General features: G+C 25.3%; 1 long non-coding RNA gene across 4 annotated transcripts in view; it reads left to right on the top strand.

Annotated features, from left to right (window-relative positions):
- Positions 1-1,184: 1,184 nt before the first annotated feature.
- LOC126761174 (uncharacterized) overlaps positions 1,185-23,100 on the top strand; it is a 951,325-nt gene continuing 929,409 nt past the window's right edge. The window contains exon 1 of one of the 4 annotated variants that reach the window (XR_007667327.1): positions 1,185-1,529. This is a non-coding gene — a long non-coding RNA (uncharacterized LOC126761174). The remainder of the gene's footprint in view (positions 1,530-23,100) is intronic. The other 3 variants (XR_007667325.1, XR_007667330.1, XR_007667328.1) reach the window with 3 other exon arrangements.

The raw sequence follows: 23,100 nt of genomic DNA, 5'->3' as shown, positions 1-23,100 counted from the left end.
GGAAGGATGCTGGAAGTTTGATTGAGAGGATGAACTCATCCTAGAAGTGTTAAGAGATTAAAATTGTAGCGAGGAAGAATGAGGTGGAAAGTTCACATGAGAGTTTTAATCATTTTAGTATTATTTGAAGTAAAATAGTATTACATAAAAGGAAAATGAATTTATTTATTTTCTAAAGTAGTAGAGACGTAAATAAACATAATGAGTCTTACTTATGTACTTAAATACTGAAAGAACACCTAATATGTGTATGTATATAAGGGTCTGGACTAACTTACAAAGATAAGGATTTAATTCTACTAGCGCCATTTATGTATGTATCAGGCCGAGAAATTTTCTATTGACCTGTTAAGTAATTTTTTATATCGAGAACAGGATCGTGCAACAGAAAAAATATATTTTTTAGGAAAAATATTTTACCTGAAGAGATTATCAAGAGAGAAACTATACTGGCAGTAGTTTATTTTACCCATTATTTTTGCCAATTGAGCAGCAGTATTTGAAGGTTTTCGTGTCATTTTGAATATTGGAGACTTACGACACTATACGACACAAAGTCTCGGCTATTTTTCTTCAAATAATACTAAAATGATTAGAACTCTAATTTACAGTATTTATGCATAATACTCATGTAAACTTGCCACCTCACTCTTACAAGTACTTCTCTGCAATTTTAACCTCTTAACACTTCGTCATTCAAAATCCGCCCTCTCACCAAAACTTCCAGCACCCTTGCGTTTACACCAGTCCATTTTCGCTTTCAAAGCTCTCTTCATCAGTTATGCGCTCTTACATCAGTTACACATGCGAAACAATGCTGCGCAGAGGGCTCGCACACATACGCTCATGCTTTCCTATGTGTGTGACATATGCTGTGTGCTCAGCAGGGGAAGTAGCTGCGTGCTAATCATTGGAGAAATGGTAATGAGATGCGCTTTTATTGTTTGTATTGTTGTTGCAAATTTTTAATGTTCGCAGTTGACCTTCAAATATTATGCAAATAATAATAGCTAATCAAGAGTCCTGAGAGATTTTAGAAGAGTTTCGAATTTCGAAATTTGTGTTTTTAGAGTCGTGGAATGCAAAATTAAGGGGAAATCAGCTGAATTATTCCAATTGAGGAATGCATTGTAACTGTAAAAATATGTAGTTGCAAGTGGTAATGAGAGTGAACAGACGTAATTCTTGACTGATGTCGCAAATATTTGTTAAAATTGCTGAAAAGTATTTGTTTAAAGTGTTAAATTGTGTTTTTATTTAGTTTAAAGTTAAAATCGTTAATAAATGCAAAAAATTAGTGTCGTGAAAGTCGTAGTGCGTTAAATTCCTCGAAATTTCGAGTGTCTATATTGTGCATATTCCTTAAGTGCGTCTTCGGGTTAGTTCGTGGGTGTTTATATGCGTGTATGTATGCATGTAACTAGCTTCATGCGTTTCTCGGTTGGCTTACGTCGCGTGTGTCGGGTATTAAGTATGATAGTGTTGTTATAAAAAATAGAGGGTGCAATATTGGCAAGTTTATTAAAAGGGTGAGTTTGTAACCAAATTATTTGAAATTTATATACATAAATTTAGATTTGCATTATAATTTTTATTTGTTTATAATATATTTCTGTCTGTATATATGTACATACATATGTACATGACAACGGATCGATATTTTTTTATTAAAAAATCGCGTATGTAGGAATTTTTATATGGGTCATTCTGAACAACTTCGCCTAAGAGACTATGGATTTAAAATCGTATTAGTGCCAGTGGTTTATAAGGTGAAGTTTTTTAAGTATTATAATAATTACTTCGTTAGTTATTGAAGTATCCGAATGAAATTTAATATTTATGTAGGTGCTTCTTATATTCTTGCAACATGTCGCTACAGAGCACCAATTATATAACAGTTTTGTGCACCTAAAATTTGTATGTATCACCTAAAGCTAATCGAGATATCTAAGTATAGGGTTTATCTATATAAATGATCAGGATGACGATTCGCGTTGATATCCCGGTGATTGTCTGTCTGTTCGTCCATACAAGCTGTAACTTGAGTAAAAATTAGATATCTTGATGAAATTTTGTATACGTATTCTTTGGCAAAAAAATAAGGTCGAGTTAGTAGATGGGCGTATAACGCCATTTGCCGAAAACGTTTAAAGTACCGTAACTAAGAACAAAATTAAAATATCAACTGTAATTTGACACAGAAGAATGCAGTAGCAAGCGACACCTGTGGGAAAAAATTTAAAAATTGGTTTAATGTATATATGTATGTATATCCTGAACCATTAAAGCAACAACTACCAAATTTAGCTAGCGCATGTAATGTGAGAACTCGTACGGTGTGAAAATACGTGAAATCGGAAGATAAACCTACTCACACTTAATGTAACGATATGTACTGTTCAAAACTACTAAAAACGCAATAAATCAATAACTAATTACGCTAGAGACTTAAATTTTACCTCCGAAATGGTATGAGAGGGCTTTATGGGAGCCCACTTTTTGGTAAAATCACATATCTCGGGACCCGGGACGAATGGGGTTTGTTGCCCATGCTTGGTTTTGGAATATTGCCTCCGTAGCTGTAAGAAGCCATCCGAAAACAATATTTGAGTACTTACATCGTCAAAACCCTTTCGTATTGCTAATAAAAAGTCATTTCATTTGCTTCCATTAAATTTTTATTTTTACTTGATTTTTGGTATTTTAGTTTTATTTGTGTGTGTGTGTGTTTTAAGTATATATACATATATATATCTAGTTATTCTTCGTTCAGTAATTTTTTCTGGGCTTTTTTGTTTAGTTATAGGTAATGTTTTTTGGTTTTTTTTCTGTTCATTCATTACATTTCGGTTTACATTATTGTTATTGCAATTCTTCGCAAATTTCTTCTTCCAGTCAGTTCAGCATGCATTTGTTATTATTTTTGTTTTTTCTTATTTGTTTTCAATACTCATTCGTATCACGGTTTTTATTTTGCATATTTTCGAATTGCAATTTCTGTCATTAATGTTTTTTTTTGTTATTTTTATTTTGTATTTGTGTTTGTGTTTCTTTATATTGTATTTATGTTGTAATTTTTTATTTTTTTATTTTGTATTTGTATTTGTGTTTTTAATTTTTTTAGCTTGAATTTGCCATGAATTTTGATTTTGCTAATTTTCTTCCTTTCTTCTTCTTGCTTGTCTTTCTTAATAAATTTTGTCAACCTCTTATTGTTCTGTTTTTCAAGCTGCAAAATTTATTTTAAATTTGTTTTTAATATTTTTTTATTTATTTTTATATATGTATGTATATGTATATATTTTTTTATTTATTTTTATTTTTTCCAATTATTTGTTTTTTTTTATTCCTCTTTGTTCCGTTTCATTCATCTTTTTATATTTTTTAATATATTTTTCTTTATTTTTATTTTCCATTATTGTTTTTATTATTTTTTTTTCACAATTAACATAAATACTTCTACTTATCAAAAGTTTCATAGTGCTGCCTCGTTGAGACTTATTGAATTGAATTGAAAGTTTTTAGGTTAGGTGTCCACAATATTCAATATATTACTGATTCGTTTCTTATAATATCGTTAATTTCGGACTTAATAATTTTTAGGTTAAATACTAAGAAAATAAAAAATATATTTAGTCCATATTACGGATTTTTACATTCTTTGTTGCTTTTGTGGGGGAAAAAATTTTAATTTAAAACTTTTTTCTTAATTTTTAAAAATTCTTGTTGTTTGTTTAAAGCGGTTTTAATTTTGTTTAATTGTGGAAAAAAATTATAGTTTCCAAAAAAATTAAATTAAAAAAATTTGTTTTCCAAAAAACATTAATTTAACAAAAATGTGTTTTCCATAATAAAATAACTAAAAGCTATTTTAAAAATTCTATGTTTTGTAAAGCATAATTTTTTCCACAAACAACAACAAATTGGAACTGAAAATCGAGATTCATTTAAAGCGTTTATATTTTTTTTTAATTTTTATTACAAGAAAATGATTAACATAGTTTCTTTTTTATTTCAAAAATATTTTAATTTTATTTTAAAAAATATATAGTATATAGTTTTTTAATTTATAAGAATCATTGTTGTTCATTTACAGAGATTATAATTTTTTGGGGAAAACAATTTTTGATTAAAAAATGTCATTAAAGTTTTTTCTTTTCTTAATTTAAAAATACATTTTTAATTTTAAAAATATTGTTTTTATTTTTAAAACTATTTTTTATTCTTAAAAATGTTTTTTTTAATTTTAAAAATATTTTTTTTTCAATTTTTAGATATTCTTGTTGTTTATTTAATCGCTTATGATTTTTCATGGAAAAAAAATTGATTAAAAAATTATGAAACATTTTTCTTCTTTATTAAAAAAAATATATTTTATAATTTTAAAAATTAATTTTAATTTTAAAAATTAATTTTTTTTTAATTTTAAAAATATTTTTTTTTTTGGTCATTTAAGAATTTTTATGGTTCAAAACGTTTTTAATATTTTTGTGAACATAAAAATTTTGTTTCTTATTTTTAAGAATTCTTGTTGTATATTTAAAGCGTTTTTAATCTTTTTGCGGAGAAAAAAATTTTTTTGAAAAATTATGAAAATTTTTATTTTTTTATTCATAAAAAAAATAATTTTTAATTTTAATTTTAATTTTAAAAAATATTTTTTGTAATTTTAAGAAATTTTTTCGTTTTTGTGGAAAAAAAAATTAAAACAAAAACTTCAAAATGTGTTTTTTATTTAAAAAATTATTATTTTTTAATTAAAATTTGAAACATTATAAAAAAATATTTTTTTTTTAATTCTTAAAGATTCTTATTGTTTACAGGGTTTTTATTGTTTTTTGTTCAAAAAAAAAATTTAATTTAAAAAGTATCAGTTTAATTTAAAATTTTTAATTTTATTTTTTAGTTATTAAAAAAATTATGTTAAAAAAATTTCAATTTAATTAAAAAGTCTTAGTTTAATTTTTAAGTTTTTTAGTTATCATTTGTGTTTTTTGTGAAAAAAATTGTCTTTCCCAAGAAAAATATAATTAAACAAATTAATTTTAATTTAATTTAAAAAATCTTTTTTATTTAATTTTTAAGTAATCTCGTTTTGCAGTTCTCATTTGTGGTTATTTATAAAAAAAAACAATTCATGTTTTCCAAAAAAAATATAAATAAAGAAATTTTTTTAACATTTAAAATTTTTGTCTTTTTAATTATTTTTTTTTTGATGTTGAAAACAGAATTATAGTTTCCAAAAATATATAATTTGAATAATTTTGTTTTAGTTTATTAAATTTTATTAAGTCTCAACTAACTAATTAGCTTAAAGGCTTGTTGTTTTATCGAAATTTTAGTCGTTGTTGCTTCACATAACCAGTCTGTCTTTCGTTTATTTGCTGCCTGCTTTAGGAAAAAAATAATCATACTAAAGTGGTAAAGGTAAACTCTATATTAAATAGCTTAATTTTCAGTGCTTCTTAATTGAATTCAATTTGTTTTTTTTATTACTTGTTTTTATAATGTTTTTCCTTTAACATGTACATAAATTGTGTACGCTAATTTTTTTCAGTGTAGCAACTTTGTTTTTTTAATTTCTTGAGTTATGATTTTTGAAACAACTTAGTTCAAATTTCATTTTAATTTAAAATGTTTTTACCAAGAGTTTTTTTGTTTTCTTTTTCGTTTGTTTGTTACTCTCAGTTTTTTTTTTTTTTTACTATTTGGTTCACAGTACAGTTCTTTGCTTCCCTTATTGTTGTTTAATTTTTTATTATTATCTGTTTAGCACTACTTATATTTATTTGTTTTTGTTTTTCTTTTGTTTTTGTAAGTATGTATACGCATAACTAAGTTTTGTAGTATATATTTAATAGCTTTTTACTAATTTGTTTCAGTTTTAGTAATATTTTTGATTTGAGTTGTGTGTTTTGAGATGTTTTTGGTGGTAATGATGACAAGTTATATGGCTTTTATACTATTTTTTATTGTTCATTAAGGGAGAGTGTGATATTTTCTGCGAAATAAGGGTTCAGTTGATACTTTTATTTTTATAATTTTTCAAAACAAATACTACTTGGAACAATTCGTGAGTAAAGTAAGTAAAAATTCTGCCCGTAAGTAGAAGCTGGTCTCATTAAGCACTTCAGACAACGTCTTAATTGAGTCAATTAGTAAATAGTCGACTTTAATATGATCAAGTGTTTGCTGATTGCTTCACTTAAAGCGCTGCCTGTAATGCTTTTATTATTGTTTTTAGAATTAAAAATATAATATTGAGTTAATTTTAATGAAGTAATAAGTATTCTGCTTATATCAGATTTTCCTAAACTGTTCCTGCAAGTGCCTGACAATTGACATTTTACTTTTGCTTTGTATAAACACGCATTGTTTCTCAATCTTTTTCTTTTCTCAATGCATTGGTTGCTCATTACTATTTTCGTTAATGTTCTTTCGCTTTGCAGTTCAAAATCTCATGTGTTCTTGTCATTTTTGAGATTTTTCGGATGTTTGAGATTTTTTAAATTTTTGAGATTTTTCATATTTTTTGTTTTGTCTGTTTTTTTTTTTTTAATTTTGCTCCACTATAATGCGTATAACATTTACTATGCTATTTCAGTAAATATATATAATTTTTTACCATTATTCAGTTATTTATAATTTTTAGATTTTGATATGGACGAGATTGTGCATTTCAGTATGACAGTTGTTTTCCAAATTGTAATTTTTGCTTAATTGCATGATTTAAACAATAAAAACAAGACACGGAAAGCTCACTAGGTTTTTGAAGCTTTTTGTGGTTTGAAAAACTTAACTGAAAAAAAGCTTCTAGTAAATTTTTATGTAGTTTCAAAAGCTTAAATACAAAACTTCGAAGCTTCAAAAAAAGTTTTTCTAGATTGAAAAGCTTAACTACAAAAAAAGCTTCTGACAAAGTTTTTTTGTAGTTTCCAAAACATTACTCCGAAAGAAAGCTTCTAACAAAGTTTTTCGTAGTTTCAGGAACTTAACTATAAAAGAAAGCTTCAAACAAAGTTTTTTGTGGTTTCAAAAGCATAAGTCCAGACGAAAACTTATAGCCAAGGTTTTGGTAGATTTAAAAGCTTAACTACAAATGAAAGCTGCTAACAAAGGTTTTGGTAGTTTCAAAAACATAACTCCAAAAAAGAAAGCTTCTAAAAACCTTTTAGTAGTTTCAAAAGCTTAACTACAAATGAAAGCTTCTAACAAAGTTTTTTGAAATTTCAAAAGCTTAACTACAAATGAAAGTTGCTAACAAAGGTCTTTGTAGTTCCAAAAGCTTAACTATAAATGAAAGCTTCTAACAAAGTTTTTTGAAATTTCAAAAGCTTAACTACAAACAAAGTTCCAAAGGCTTTACTACAAAAGAAAAAGGCTTTTTGTAGTTTCAAAAGCTTAACTACAAAAGAAAGCTGCGATTTATGATCGCTACAACTGTAAAGGAAGCAGCCTTTCAGGCGCAATTTGCTTGCCAGTTTAAATGTCAGTGATTTTCTGCGAAAGCGCGCCGTTAAAGCTGTTTGTTCTACAATTTTCACGCGTTTACGCGAGGGAAGCTTTACATATATTATAAAAAAAATTATAATAAATAAAACTTTATATTTTTTCTGTCATAAAAAAAAAAAATATAATAAAATAAAAAAGAAATTAAAAATTAAAAAGATTTCATTTCATTCACGCGAGAGAAGTTTTAAATGAAATTATAAAAAATTACGAAAAAACCAAAATTAAAAAAATATATAATAAATTAAAAAAAAAATTATAAATAAATAAAAAAAGTTAGTTATTTTTTTTTACTGTCATCACCTGATTTGCCTTAAGAGTTTTCGTTGATTAGCCTTTCATAATATGTTGCTTAAATCTTGTTTGTGTTTTTTGCTTTTGGTTTACAGTTTGCTCTTTCAATTTGTTTTCTTCAATTTTATACGCATGTATAGTAAATATGAATATATGTATATGTATATATATATATGTTTATATGTATATTGCAATAAATATTTATTATTATACTTGTGTATGACATCTACTGCTTGCTACGGACACTGAGAGAGTGAGAAATTTGTTAATTTGTTTTTGCTTGCCATTTATTGTTGCTTAAAAAGTTAAAAATGTTCATTCAGTTAGTGAGCTTTGCTTTTGGCTACCCAAAACTACCTAAATATGCACATGTATAGTTATAATATTTGTTCGTGTTTTCTTCCTTGTTTCTTTGCTGGCTTTAACATTATTTTGTCTTCTTCAACACACCACTGCTTAAATTTTAATTACTCATACATATACTATATATGTCAGTATGTATATATATTTTATTTAAATACTATTAAATTGGTTATTATTATTTGTAGTTTGCATTTTTGCTGAGTATTTGTTTTTGGTTTTTTTTTTGTTTGTTGTTTTAGAAAAGGCAAAAATTCGCAAGAGCTTTCACTTTCGCATGAAATTATTTACATAAATACATTTAATAAACCAGATTTCATACATACATATCTACACTTATTATTAATAACTATATATAATTTGCATGCTTTACGTTTAACACGTTTAGTCTTTTTTTGTTTGTAAGTATTACCGTAGTAATATTTTTTTGCGTTTAAAATAAATTTTAATATCAATAATATTAATCATCAATATTTCACCTACCGTAACGTTAGTTTGAAGAGTTACATTTGTTGCAGAGCTTTCACTAAAAAAGCTACCACATGCATTTCAAGTGCATAAAATTTATTAAGACCTAATTTTGAATGAAAGCTGAAACAATTTTTGCAAGTTTAGTTAGTTTTAAATAGAAAACTGTCATTGATTTGTAAGAGATTGCATAAGCTGTGAAAGTTTGAACTTAAATTGAAAAGAAAATGTAAGCTTGAAAACTAAAGTTGTGAAAATTCGATTTAAATTTATAAAAATAATTAACATGAAGGAGTATATGTAAGCTTGAAGTCTAAAGATAAGAATTTTTTACTCGTCGGAAGAATAGAAAACTGCGATTGGTATTGTGAGAGCATGAATAAGATGTAAAAGTTTGAACTTAGTTCAAAGGAAATTTCAAAGCTCGAAGCTCAGAAAGTTCAATCGTAAATAATAAAAAATTAAGTGAAAGCATATATGTTTGCACGACTACTAAAGTCGTGAAAATTCTACCTTAGGTTATAAAAGTTAACATGAAAGCTAGTTTGTAAGCCTGAAGTCTAAAAGGCATATTCACAAATGAAAGCTTTAAGCTCACAGGCAACAAAACGCGTAGAAATTTAATGAGCGCTTAAAACACCAGCCGATTATTATAATTAAACATTTCTTTTCATATTTATAATGGCACAACTTTTTTTTTTTGTTTATTATTTTATTTTCACTTATTTTTTCATTAAATATTTGTCTTATTTGTCTGTTTATCTATAATTTCTGCTACTACTTACACTTTCGTTTACACTTATGCATATATTAAACATTTACTTTTAATTATTATCTGTTAATATTTTCAATGTACACACAGATTAAATTTAAAATTCTAAAGACACACCGAGAAATGTTTGTTGAACTTGTTGGTTATTATCTTATATATATATTTTAAAGTTTAATAATATTTTGTTTTTACTATAATGTGCATTATCTGCCAATATCTAAAAAAAACCTAACTAACTAGAATATTTTATAATATGCCTATTCATATGTGTCTATTTGCAGGTGTTTGTTTTATGAGTGTTGCCTTAATGCTAGTAGAGCTTTTTTCAATAAAAAATATATAAAAGATATTATGTATCATAAAATAAGCTCAAAGCATACAAAAGTTTTAAAAACTAAAAAAAAAATTGTTAAAATAATTACATTTTTTTAGCTAAAAGTTAAAAAAAAGCTCAATAGGTTAGAAAAAGCTTTTTAAAGCTTACAATTTTTTTATTGTGTATTTTTGTATACATATAATTGATATTGGAAATGGCTTAAATATTTATTATCCCCATTTGTTGTAATATTTGACCAACTTTCGAAAGCTTCTAAGCAAAACAAAAAGCTAAAATTCTTCGATTTTGTTTTTGGTCAGGGTTCTTTAATTTTGTATTTTTGTGTATAGTTTATGTTAGAAATGACTTAAATATTTGTAATTATCTCGTCGTGTAGGGGATGTAGGTATTTGGTGAGCTTTCGAAAGCTTCTCAGCAAAAGAAAAATAAGAAAAATTTCAGAGTTCTCTGATGTGTGAATAAATTAATATTAGAAATGGCTTAAATATTTGTTATTATTCTGCATTTGCTGGAAAATTTAATAAGTTTTCGAAAGCTCCTTAGCATGCGAATCTGATTAAAATAGCAGAGATCCAATAATACTAGAAAAGAATGTTACACACTCTATGTTTGACGAATATCGCGCAATACTTTATAGAACACTTTACTTCATAGAACACTTTTGGAATAGCGGTTCATGTCATTTTTATTGAGCGAACGTAAATGGTCGTGATTTTGTATTTATTACAGCCTGTTCGCTACAATAATGGCAGCTTGTCGTGGGCTGTTGGCTAGCTTTGCGACTTGTACGCTTTTTTGATCGGTGAAAGTTGGCAGCATACACTTGGCCGTGGTAATATATATTTTGAAAGCTTTCATTAAAAAAGCTTTATTGGCGGTGTTATCGAGCTAAATTAGCTTTGAAACTTCATCCAAAAATTTTTCATCAAAAATATTTTTATACTGAAAAGTTTTCAAAATTAAGCTTTAACAAGGTGAAAGCTTCTTTTAGAGTTTCGTATGAAATTCATTTGGTTGTCGGTATTAAGTATGCAGTTTAACATTAATGGTTTTTTGTATTAGAATGTCAAAGAAAATTAGTTTAATTGGCTAATTTATGTGTTTTCTTCCTTTTTGCGTTGAGCTTTCACTATTAAATTGAAATATATTTACGAAAGCTTCGCTTGTTTCAGCGTAACTTTGCTCTGTAAGAATTTATTAGCATAACTTTAGGTGTTCTCGCTTTTGAGTTGCATGTTTTGTCATAAAAAATTTGTATGTAGTGAAAGCTTATTTCATTTAAGCTTTTACTGCGGTGAAAATTTCGTTTAGTGTTTTGTATTCAATTTATTTGGCGGCTGGCAAAAAGTAGTGTACATTAATGCTTTTTTGTATTAGTATGTCAGCGAAAATTTATGAAATTTTATTGAGCGCCAAAAATATGTGATTTTGAAAGCTTTTTCCTCTGAGCTTTCACTATTGAATGGAAACACACAAATTTACGAAAGCTTTACGCTTTTTAACCAACATTGCTTTGTTACAATATATTGGCATACCTTTAGGCGCCCTTATTTTTGCATAACATTGCTTTGTCACAATGTATTAGCATATCTTTAGGCGCCTTATTTACATATTTGCAAATTTTGATATTACCGTGGACTTGAAATATCAATCGTGTTATATTTTCAAAAATTATTTTGTATTATATTTTCAAATTACACTACTCAACAAATCTGAAGAAAAAATGTGGGACTGATGTGCTTAAGAGGTTGTGGGTTTTGAAGCCTTCTGTTTACGAATTTGATTTCAAAAATGTCCTACTTTTTCCAAGACATTGCTTATATTAGTGTTTTACGTTTCTCGGTAAGAATGTATTAGCATACCTTTAGGCGGCGTCTTTTAACATTTTCACCATATTTCGCGGATATATTGTGTTAGTCTATTTTAGCATACCCTTATGTGCCTTCATTTATTCTTAAAATTTTTCTGTCACAATATATTAGTATGGCTATGTTCGTAAATTTGACGCGCATCATGACGAATAACAAACAGAACGTTCATTTTGATATAAGTATTTTAATTTTTGTACTTATGTTAATATAATTGTATAAATTATTATTTTTAAATTTTTAGTGAAAATCTCAGTAATGCGGAGACGCAGTTAATGCTGAGAGTACGGTTGAATATGTGCTCGGGAAACGACTTTATTGTTTTAATAAATGATTTGTTTTTAGGTATTTTTCTTTTTAAAGACAAATATTTGTACCTAAAAATTTTTCTTTTTGACTTCAATACCCTTCTTTTTCTTAAATTTAAACATTTCTTTGCTCACAAATTATTCTTGTATTATAATTTCCATTTTAATTACACGTTCAAAAATGCAAACAAATGTATCTGCAAATTGTCAAAAATTGTATAAGAAGTATCAAACGTCAAACTTGCAGTGTTGCTACTGTTGCTTATGTTGCAAGTCATGATGCATTTACGAACATAGCCTATATCTTTAGGCGTCTTATTTAAATTTTGCCAAACTTCGAATTACTGTAGACATCAAATATCAATTGTATATTATCCAAAACTTTCAAAAATTTTATGAGAACTTTCTCATTTTATGACGTTGTCGCAATCTTCTGTTTTTTCCTGTCGCACCAATTTTTATAGCAAAATATTTTCCGTTTTTTTTTGCATGTTAGAAAGGAATTTTGAATTTATTACTATTCGAAATTTTAGAAATTTTATTTTCAAACAAATAAATAGTTTCCGACTGTTTTGAATTTGAAATTTTCGAAATTTCAAAAACAAAAAAAAAAATAAATTCCAACTTCTTTCAAGTCGCAATTGTTTTTAACAACAAAAGGCTGAATTTCCATTTTCTTTCAATTCGAAATTGTTTTTGTAAGCCAAATAAGACGTTGTTATAGCGAAATAAAGCAACAAAACTATGTGAGTATGTAGGAGAATGTGGCGAAAGATGAGCGCTGAAAGTAACACATAAGTCGAATATCGAATAGCGAAAATCGAAAAACATAAAGAAAAAACACAAAGTGATTTTTTTTGCAACATAATATGTTTTTTTGTTTTATTAATTTTTTTTGTGTTGTAATTTGGTTTTTTGTAATTTTTGTTTATATATGATTTTTTTGCTGTTTTCACAATTTGTTTTTGTTTTTTTTTTTATAATTTGTAATGAAAATTAGTTGTTGAAGCCTAGTTTTGTGTTGTGTGCGGCCAGTTTTGTAGTTGTTGTTGTTTTTCATCTGCTTTATGCCATAAATATATGTATTTGTCTGTTTGACGCACACACACAACGACAATGAAAATTTGAAAAAATTTATTAATACATAATAATTATAATATTTTGTTGTTGTAATACAATAACTAAGTTAAATTGTTAATAGTAATTAATTTGAATTGGAAAAATGCCTACATAATCACGCGCACGCGCACTCACATACAAATACAATTGATTGATTTTCTTCATATATATACCTACTACATTACAATATTACATACATATTTATAAATATTTATAAAACCAACAACTAATACATACAATGCCATATATATATATAACTATTACTATGCATGTAGTAAAGTGAAAATTTGTTAAACGCTAAGTGAGAGAAACATTTGTGTTATATATTATTAGATATAAATATATATATGCATATATGTAGTTGCATTTTTTTTTTGTTTTTGTTTATGCCATATATGCATATGTGTGTGTTAGATAATATTTGTTTATAATTTTTACTTTTTGCTCTGTTCACATATACATAAATTATATGTATATATAAAATATTTATAGTATATTTGTTTGTGTTGTGTATGTGTATGTGTGTATTGTTTAGTTATGTGTGTTTGCGTTTTGGTGTCTAAAGCAGTGGAGTTGTAGCTGCGTTGTAGCGCAGAATAATTGCGCAAGCCACACATACATATGTACAAATACGCTGTAAGGCATGTATGTGTGTTGCTTGGCATAGTCCAGCACACTGGGTGGCAGAGTTGTGAAGACTAGCGCTAAAAGCAGGCAAAATGTTTGGCACAGTAGTGCGCAAAGTGTGGCCGAAAATGTGTTAGAAAAGTATAACTGCAAGCCACATAACGGTTAGATAACCGGTTAGTTATCTGACATCGCAACTAGCATTGCTAATCGAAACTCTTGTGTCTGTGTTAGCCGCATATCAGTGCTCAAAGTGTTGGAAATATTAGTTAAATAAACGGATAGTTACCCAACAGCGCTAACCGTCATATCAGCTAAATAACCAGTTAACTACCCAACAGCGTAACAGAAGCTCTAACCGAAACTCTTGCATTCATGAGTTAGTTCCGCGCTAAGTCTATCAACATGTTGTTATAATTTTTTGCTGTTATGCAGCCTGATTTGAGCCATGGAGTAAGGCTGTCGTCAGCAGGTGCCCACGTAAAACACACCGGACGTTGTTATGCAGCCTGCAATTCAACTCGAAATTTGTAGCCAATTTAACTAGAAAGCTTTTAGCTTGTTTGCTTTGCGCATTATCTTTGACTTTCTTCGTTTTAAAAACACATTTATCTTTAAATATATTAAAATAGGTTTTAGCACATTTACTGTTTTGCTATTAACTGTTATTTGCCATTATTTTTTGTCTGCACTAACGGCTGCCTTCACACTTTCTACGCCTACTTTATCATTTACAGCGCCTGCGCATATGCTTCAACGCTTACAAAACACCGCACACACACTGCTTGCTTGCCACTAAAGGTCTAAATGTTTTTTGTTTTGAGTTTTTCGTATTTTCAAGTTTAAACATTTTTTTGCTTCACTAACAATCTATACAAGTAGTTTAATAAGGTTGCTTATTTAGCTATATATATATGTATATATTTATAAGTGTAGGTATGCATTTAATTTGTTGTAATTTCATATTCTAAGCTTTAATAAATTAATTTGAATAATTGTTATTCAATCACATGGTGGGATAATCGTTAAATAGCTTTTTAACAATTGATTTTTTTTGTTTTTGTTTTTGTTGTAATTATAAGTTAATTGCTATACATTTACAGTTATATATAATATATATTTGTTAGCTGTTTTCTTTAGCTATTGATATAATATGTGAAAATTTGTTGTTTTCTATAGGCTTTTACAAAGTAAAGAAATTTCTTAATTGAATTTTATTGTTGCTGCTGTCTGCGGTTTCTGGTGCTATTTTGGTTTCTAATTTTTTTTCTGTTTCTGTTGCTATTTTTGTTGCGGTTGCTATTTTTGCTTCTATTTCTATTTTTTGTTTGAATTTCTATTTTTGTTTGTAATTGTAATTCTGTTTTAATTTCTGTTTCTGTTTCCGTTTCTATTTCTGTTGCTGTGTCCACGTCTATTTTTTTCCGTATCCGTTTCTTTTTTTGTTTCCGTTTCCATTTCTATTTAATTTTCCGTTTCTATTTCTGTTCCTGTTTCTGTTTGTGTTTAGTTGTTTTATTGTATTACATACATGCTTGTTATTTGCTATACTGTTAAGTTTTGTTTTGTTTTTTGATTTTCGTTTATTTTTGCTTTGCCTTTGCTGTGCTGTGTACTGCTATAATTTAATTTAATGTTTTATTTTTAAGTTATACATTGAATAATAATAAATATGGTTTGCTGTTTAAAGCGTTTACTACTATTAGGCTATTGTTTTTGTAGTTGCCGTCTATGTATGCATGTATGTATATAGAAATATTTTCGCTACTAGTTGTTGCTGTTAGTTTATTGTTTGTTTTATTTTTGTTGTAATTGTAATTTTTTGCTTGTGGTTTAACGGTGAAAGCGTGCGTGTACATTTAAAATTAGTTTTTTACTGCATTTTGCTGGCTATTTTCGGCATATTTTTGTTGACAAATTTTTTCTTTGTATATCTAACGTTTTAATTAGCTTAGATGGCGCTTAATAAACACTTTCGTTTTGCATCGAAACTTTAAAAACACACATACTATTCATATATAGACATAGATAAGTTCGGAATATTGTAAAATACTACTGCTTAGTTGTCAGCCATTTACTGTTTTATTATAAATTTAAATGTAAATTTTAGGTTTCTGCTTGTCGCTTTTTAGTTAAATATTTTTTGTAATTTTTTTACAGTTATTTTCTGCTTGCTGCTATAACACACTTGCTTAATATTTTCCTTAACTTGTTCGCATTTCAACGCTTTTGCGGCGTTTGATGCTGAATTTGTTGTTGTTGTTTGTCTTATTGTTTTACAAAATACTTTGAGGAGCACTGGACGTGATAGTTTTTGTTTTTGTTTAAGCCTACTTTGTTTTAATAAAGTTTGTTAAAAAATTTTTATAAGCTAAAAATGCGTAAAATGAGAATTTTTGCTTTGATTAAAATATGGAGAATGTTTTCGCTTATGAAATACTTTTGAATTTATACTTAATTTTCTATTTAATTTTTTTTTTGTAAATTACTGAGTAAAAACTATGTAATACGGCAAATTATGTGTTATTTTAATTAAAGCAAACGTTCAAAGCAACAAAAACACACTGCAAGCGCATTTTCATATTTATTTTATATTAAAAACTGCAATAATTTGTTTTGCAACACATAAAGCATTAACAACAATTTTATTATATTAAATTAATTTTCAAAAGCAAAAAATTTTAATTTTGAAACAAATGTGCCACGAAGCTTTCGCCTAAAAAAGCACATTAAAGCTACAAAGCATGTCAAAACCTTGTCGAAGCTTTCGCATTCTTTGCAGCTTTCACTATAAAGTGATCGGATGATGAGAATTAGTTAACCCTTCTATGTTTAATTCATGTTCGGAAGCAAACATTTTTATTTCACACAATTGCGCCTTAAAGATTTCACTTAAAAAAGCTTATGAAAGCTACCAAGCATGCCAAAACCTTACACAGCTCACTAACATTTTAGTACAATTGTCGCATGAAAGCTTTCACTGTCGAAGCTTTCACACGCTTTGTAGCATTCACTTCAAAAAAAAGCTTTGCAACTTTCACTTAAAAAAAAAAAGCTTTGCAGCTTTCACCTCAAAAAAAATCTTTGTAGCCTTCACTACTTTAAAATTTTCGCTGCTTCGATATGCAAATTATTATTTAAAAGCTTTTTTGTGTGTTTAATTTCGTATTTTTGTTTTTAAATTACCACCAACACTAGGCCTAATATACATATTTAGGTTTATTATTATTATTTTTTTTTTTTAATTAATAAATAGATCACATTCATGGTTCTATTTTTCGCATTTCTTTACTTAATTCACATAATTTTTGTTTTTGTTTTAGTTATTACTTAGTTATGTCTGTATGCGTGCAGATGAGTTGTTGCTGTTTGGTGTTTTTGTATGAGCTATATACTACATATGTATGAGAGTTTCTTTATTGATGATTGTATGCTGTGTTTGTTGCTGTAATGTCAAGTTGTTTTTGCTGGCTCAAATGCGTACTTTCGTAAAAAATGGAAAATAGTTGCAAACAACTAAAATAATAAACACCTAAAATCTAAATATACTTTGTAATTAAAATCCTTCAAAACTATATTTGAAATCACTTCAATACTTAGTTCTAATTCAAATTGGAGATCTTTTGCAAAACAATGTGTGTGTTAGTATAAAAAATATGATTTCAGTGAACTTTAGGGTACACAATTTTTTTTTTTTAATTTTGGGGGGTTTAAGGGGGTAGCCACTAGCATATGCAAGCTTAAGTTTTAGCGAAGTTAAGTGAGCCTTCAATTCACAAGCTTCAAGGTTAACGCGAAAAAAGTTTGGTGAAAGCTCAGTTCTGTATGAATCGGTTTACCGGGAAAGCTTTTAATAAATTATTGAATTGAATGAGAAAACTAATTTTTTTTAATTATTTAAAGACATTTTTTTTAATTGATCCTTCTCAAGAAAATTATTTTTTAATATAATTTTTTTTAATTTTAAATTTTTTTAAGTCAATTAATTTGCATTTTAATTCTTAAAAAAAATGTTATTTTATTTAATTTTTTAAGAAATTTATTTTTAGTTTAACTCTTTTAATTTTTTTTATTTATTTAATTTATTAATTTAATTATTAAAAAAAAATTAGCTTAATTTAAATTTTAACTTAGTTTTCTAAATTAAGTTAAAAAACATTTTTTTAATTATTTTTTAAATTTATTTTTTTAAGAAATATATCTATTCTTTTAAGAATTTTTTATTATTTAATTTTTTTGGAGCCAATTAACTTGTAATTTAATTATTTAAAAAAAATTATTTTTTAAATTATTATTTTTTTTAATTATTGATTAATATTTTTTAAATTATTATTCTTTTTTTTTAATTATAATTTTTAAGAAAATTTATTTTTCAATTTAGTAAAAAAAAACTTTATTAGATCAAAACTGCTTCATTTATTTTTTTTTTCAAATAAATTAATTTTTTAGTTTAGTTTTTTTAAATTAATTCTTAAGCAATTTCCTTTTTAATTTGATTTTTTTTTAATAAATTTATTTTTTAACTTAATTTTTTTTTTTAATTTAAATTTTTAAGAAAGTATTTTTCAACTTCTTTTTCTAAAAAAGGTTATGAGATCAATACTGCTAACGGTAAAAAGAAATAATTAGTGTAATTTATTTTTAATTTAATTTTTTTAAGACATTTTTTGATATTAATACTGCTAACGGTAAAAAGAAATTGCTGCTGAAATGTGATTTTGAAATAATTTATTTTCAAATTTTTTAACTTAATTAAATTCACTTATTAAAAACTTTCCAAGTAATTTAATTTAATTTAAATTTATTCAAGAAAAATTTGAATAATTAAATATAAAATTTTTAATTTTGGATTAATTATATAAAGTAAATTAATTAATTATAATTTTATAATTAATTCAATTTATAATTTTTCTTCCAACGTCAAGGCCAAGTACATAATTTTATAACAGCTCCAAAATTAAAAATTTTATATTTAATTATTCAAATTTTTTTGTTTCAAATAAAATAATTAATTATATTAATTAAATTAAGAACACTTTTTCTAAATATAAAATAAAGAAATTTTGAAGCTGTTATAAAATTTTTAGTTGACTTTGATATTAGAACAAATATATAAAGTATTTGAATTAATTATTTTGTAAATAATATATATATTAAAGAAATTTGAAGCTGTTATACGTTTTTTTAGTTAACTTTGATATTAGCAAATTATAAAAATTTATAAATTAATTTTTAAATTTATAATTAATTTTTTTTAATTTATAAATTACGAAACTGTTAAAAATTGTTTACTTGGCTTTGCTATTAGGAAAAAATGTTTATAAATTGATTTTCTTTTAATTTTATAAGTTTTGAATTATAAAAAATTAATAAATTATTTGCTTGGCTTTTTTAAAAAAAACTATTTTTTATAATTTTTTGTTGGTTTTAATTATATATATATTTTTTTTAATTTTAACTTAGATTTGATAAAAAAAATAAAAATTATAATTTAATTTACATTTAACATTTTTTTTAAATATATAAATTTGTTTTGAAAAAAGTATTTTTTTTTTAATTAAATAAACTTCGCAGCTGTTATTAATTTTGTTTGCATTTACTGATTGAATTATTGGTCCCCCTCATCTACCCTTCAAATAAAACGCCTAATTTTTTCAACTCGCTGGTAACGCCGTCAGTGTGTAATTTTTCGTATGAAATATGTTAATAATGCTTGTGTGTTTGTTTTACTAAGCTAATTTACTTATAATTAAGAGATTTTACAAACTAACTTTACCACACTTTACACTAACTAATGTTAATATCATACATATATATGAGTGTGTTTGTTTTTATGTATATGAATTTGTGTATTAATGTGTTTGTATATTTCTGTTTGGGTCAATATGTCTGTATGCATTTGTTTGTGTTTCTATAAGTTTTTGTTAGTATGTCTGTATTTACTTATTTGTATGTTTCTTTCTATTCTTATGTGTATGCTTGTGTATTGCCCTTATTACTATATCCATTAATTATTAATATATTACTATATAACACAGATGACTTTATCTTTTGCTTGCATTTCTTACACGCCTTGCCCGCTCTCGAATTTCGTTCCCATTTTTTTTTTTGTTTTTGTTTTTATTTTTGTTAAACATATTACTTATATATGCATATTTTTACACTTTCTCACTTTACCCCATAAATAAAGACTGCTCCCGTGCCGTTTTTAACAACCTTTGCCTTCGTTTTTGCTTTCCTTATTGATTTCGGTTTTCGGACCTGCACACATACTACCTTACTTGTAATTTGTTTGGTCCTGTCCTGCTATATTTGTTTTCACTTCATTTTGACGATTTGTTTGCTTTTGCTTTTTCTTTTTTGTTTTTGTTTTTGTGCTGATGCGTGGTTACACCAACAGCGTGCTTACAAATATAACTTTAAGTTTTAGTTTTTAATTTTAGATTTTGTTTTTGTTTACAGTATTTGTTTGCGGCTTATAAAAAGTTTGATTCGCTTCTCATTTGCTTACATGTATGTATGTATGTGTGTGTGTGTGTTTGTGTGCTTACATTGTTGCTATTTCTGCTGAGCCTATTGGAAATCTCTATAGTTTTGCTAGTGAGTGGTTTAGAGTTGATTTTTTTTGTTATTGTTGCGTAGTGAAAATTTTCAGTTAAGCGTGTGTTAGTTTTGCTGTTGCTATTGTTTTTGCAAATTTTGATTATTAATGTGTCTATTGTTTTTGTAATAGTTTGAGCTGCTGAATTGCAGTTTGCTGAATATTTGCTGCTTTCCCCTACCTCATATTCCTCGTTTTGCTTACATATACATACATATACTTAACTATAAAGGCTAACAGCTACTCTACACTACTTGCGCTATACTACAACATACACGCATTTAGATTGATTGAATTTATTGTTTTTGTTTTTGTTTTTACTTTCCCATACATATACTGTTGAATGATTGGTATAAGTGTGTGTGTATAACAACAAAACTGTGAAATAATTTGACATAATTGAGCCGAAATTAGTTTTGTAGTTAGCTAAACGCAAACTAACGGTACTAGGTGAGTAATGTGTGATAGGAAAAATTTGAATAAATTAAGAAAAAGTATACTATTCGTTTTTGACACGCTGAAATTTATAAAAAAGCGTAAATTGAAAGTGGATTTGTGGGTTTCTGTTACCTACTATTGAGAAAGTGAGATTATGCTATAAAAGTGTGTCAAAAATTTGCAAACAGAGTGGCTAAAAAGTAATTTATTATTGAACTAAAGTGCTTTTGTAGAGTCAAAAGTAAAAAATTTTAATATTTCAGGAGCTAAATAGCCTAAAATCTTTTTAACGTTTAGTTATCCGATATACTATAACAGTTAGTTAAATTTTTTGCCGAAATCTATAATACAATACACTTCAGTCTTGCCATAAAATATACCGAAATTAGGTATAAATTAATAATTCACAAAAAATTACCGTTACTAACGCATTTTTAACCAAAAATATTGTTTGAATGTAGAGTAATCAAAGTTGAGTAAAATTCTAAATAATAAAAAAAGTATAAAAAGTATTAGAAAAAAATTTAAAAAGTAAAATTGGAATATTAGTCACTTGTAATGAAAAAAAATTTAATTTCTTATAATATTTTTCATATTTTTTAAAATTATTTTTAAATTTTTTTTCTAATATTTATTATAATTTTTTTAATTGTTTTTCACATTTAGAGTAATTCTTAATCTATTAAAATTCTAAATAATAAAAAAATATGAAAATTGTGGAAAAAAATTTTAATAAAATTTTATTATTTTTTTGATTTTTTTTTTTTGAATATTCTCTTTCAACATGTTTTTCTAATATTTTTTATATTTTTTATTATTTATTTAGAATTTTAATATACATATAAATTCCAATAATAAAAAGAATATTAGAAAAAAATTAAAAATTAAAAATTTAAATATTTAGTTCTTAAAATTTTTCTTTTTTAATTTTTTTTTCTAATATTTTTTTTTATTTAGAATTTTAATAAATTAAAAATTACTCTAAATGTGAATAACAATAAAAAAATATAATAAAAAAAAAGTTTGAATATTAGCAAGAAAATTAAAAAACATATTGGAAAAAAATTTTAAAACAATTCAAAAAAAACTAAAAAAAAATAAAAAGAAATTTAAAAACATTTAAAAAAATATTTTTAAAAAATTTAGATTTTTTTGCATTACAAATGTTCCAGCAACTATTTCATTAAATAAATAAGCAACAACTGGTAAGTATTTGCTTTGCCAGCGCGTAGCTAATGATCGTGCGCAGCAACAATTTTGGTAATTTTTGAGCAAGCAAATTTTTGGAATGCGGTTGGTGCTGAAGTTCAGTTCTCAAAATTTCAGGTTATGTATGGCAATAAAATTAAGAATAATAAAAGATAAAAAAATGTATGACCAAATTTTAAATAAAAAAAATTACATTATAAAATTAAATAAAAAAAATGTATCAAAATTCTTAACAAATTAACATAAAATTTGTTTCAAAATTAAAAAAAAATTTAAATTTTTTTTTATTTTTTGGAAATGAATTGGTCATAAAAAATCATAATTAACTTAATATAATTATTAAATTTTTTTCAAATAAACATACGTTTTTCTCAAAATTTAAGCATAATTTAAGACTTTTTAATTTTTTTTTTTTGAGAATTTAATTAGACTTAAAAAATCATAAATAATTTAAATTAATTTGATTATTAATTTTTTTTTCAAATTTATTTTATTTAAATTTTATTAACTTTCTTGGAATTTATTTAATTAAAAAAAATCGTAATTAATTTAATGTATTTAATTTGTTTGCTTGAGAATTTAAAGAATCATAGAAAATTATGTGCCAATAATTAAATAAATTTAATGAAATAATTTTTTAATTTACAAAAAATTTGTTTCCAAAATTTAAAAACGCAGAAAGGAAAAAAATCCACTTTAAAAAATTAAAAAAAAATTTTATTCATAAAAAATTTAAATTTGAAAAAATTTTTTTTTTTAATTTAAAAAAAAAGAATTCCACATTAAAAAAAAACAAAAATAAAAAAAAATATTTTTAAGAAACCCGTTAAAAAAATTAATTATTTAAATTTATTAAACTAATTAATTAATTAAAAAATTTTTTATTTTAATTACATATCGTCACCTGAAATACAAAATAACGTAACAACATTTTCGGAAATTTACAGTGGCATGAATTAAACACGACATAAAATGGAACATGAGTGAAACAAATTTTTAATATTGGTTAAAACTGGTTCATGTCTGAGCGCAGAACCTGAAAATGTTGGACTTATGTAATATTATGTTTGTAATTTGAAGTAGTGAATCATAATCAATAAGACACTCAATTTCGAATTTTTTGATGATACGTTATTTTGAATTTCAGGTGACGATATATGTTTTATACTTTTTTTTTGGAAAAAACTTGT

Source organism: Bactrocera neohumeralis, chromosome 6 (genome assembly GCF_024586455.1).
Source record: "Bactrocera neohumeralis isolate Rockhampton chromosome 6, APGP_CSIRO_Bneo_wtdbg2-racon-allhic-juicebox.fasta_v2, whole genome shotgun sequence".
NCBI classification, from domain to species: Eukaryota; Metazoa; Arthropoda; class Insecta; order Diptera; family Tephritidae; genus Bactrocera; species Bactrocera neohumeralis.
The sequence above is the reverse complement of the archived record's forward strand: the minus strand, read 5'-3'. Positions and strand labels throughout refer to the sequence as shown.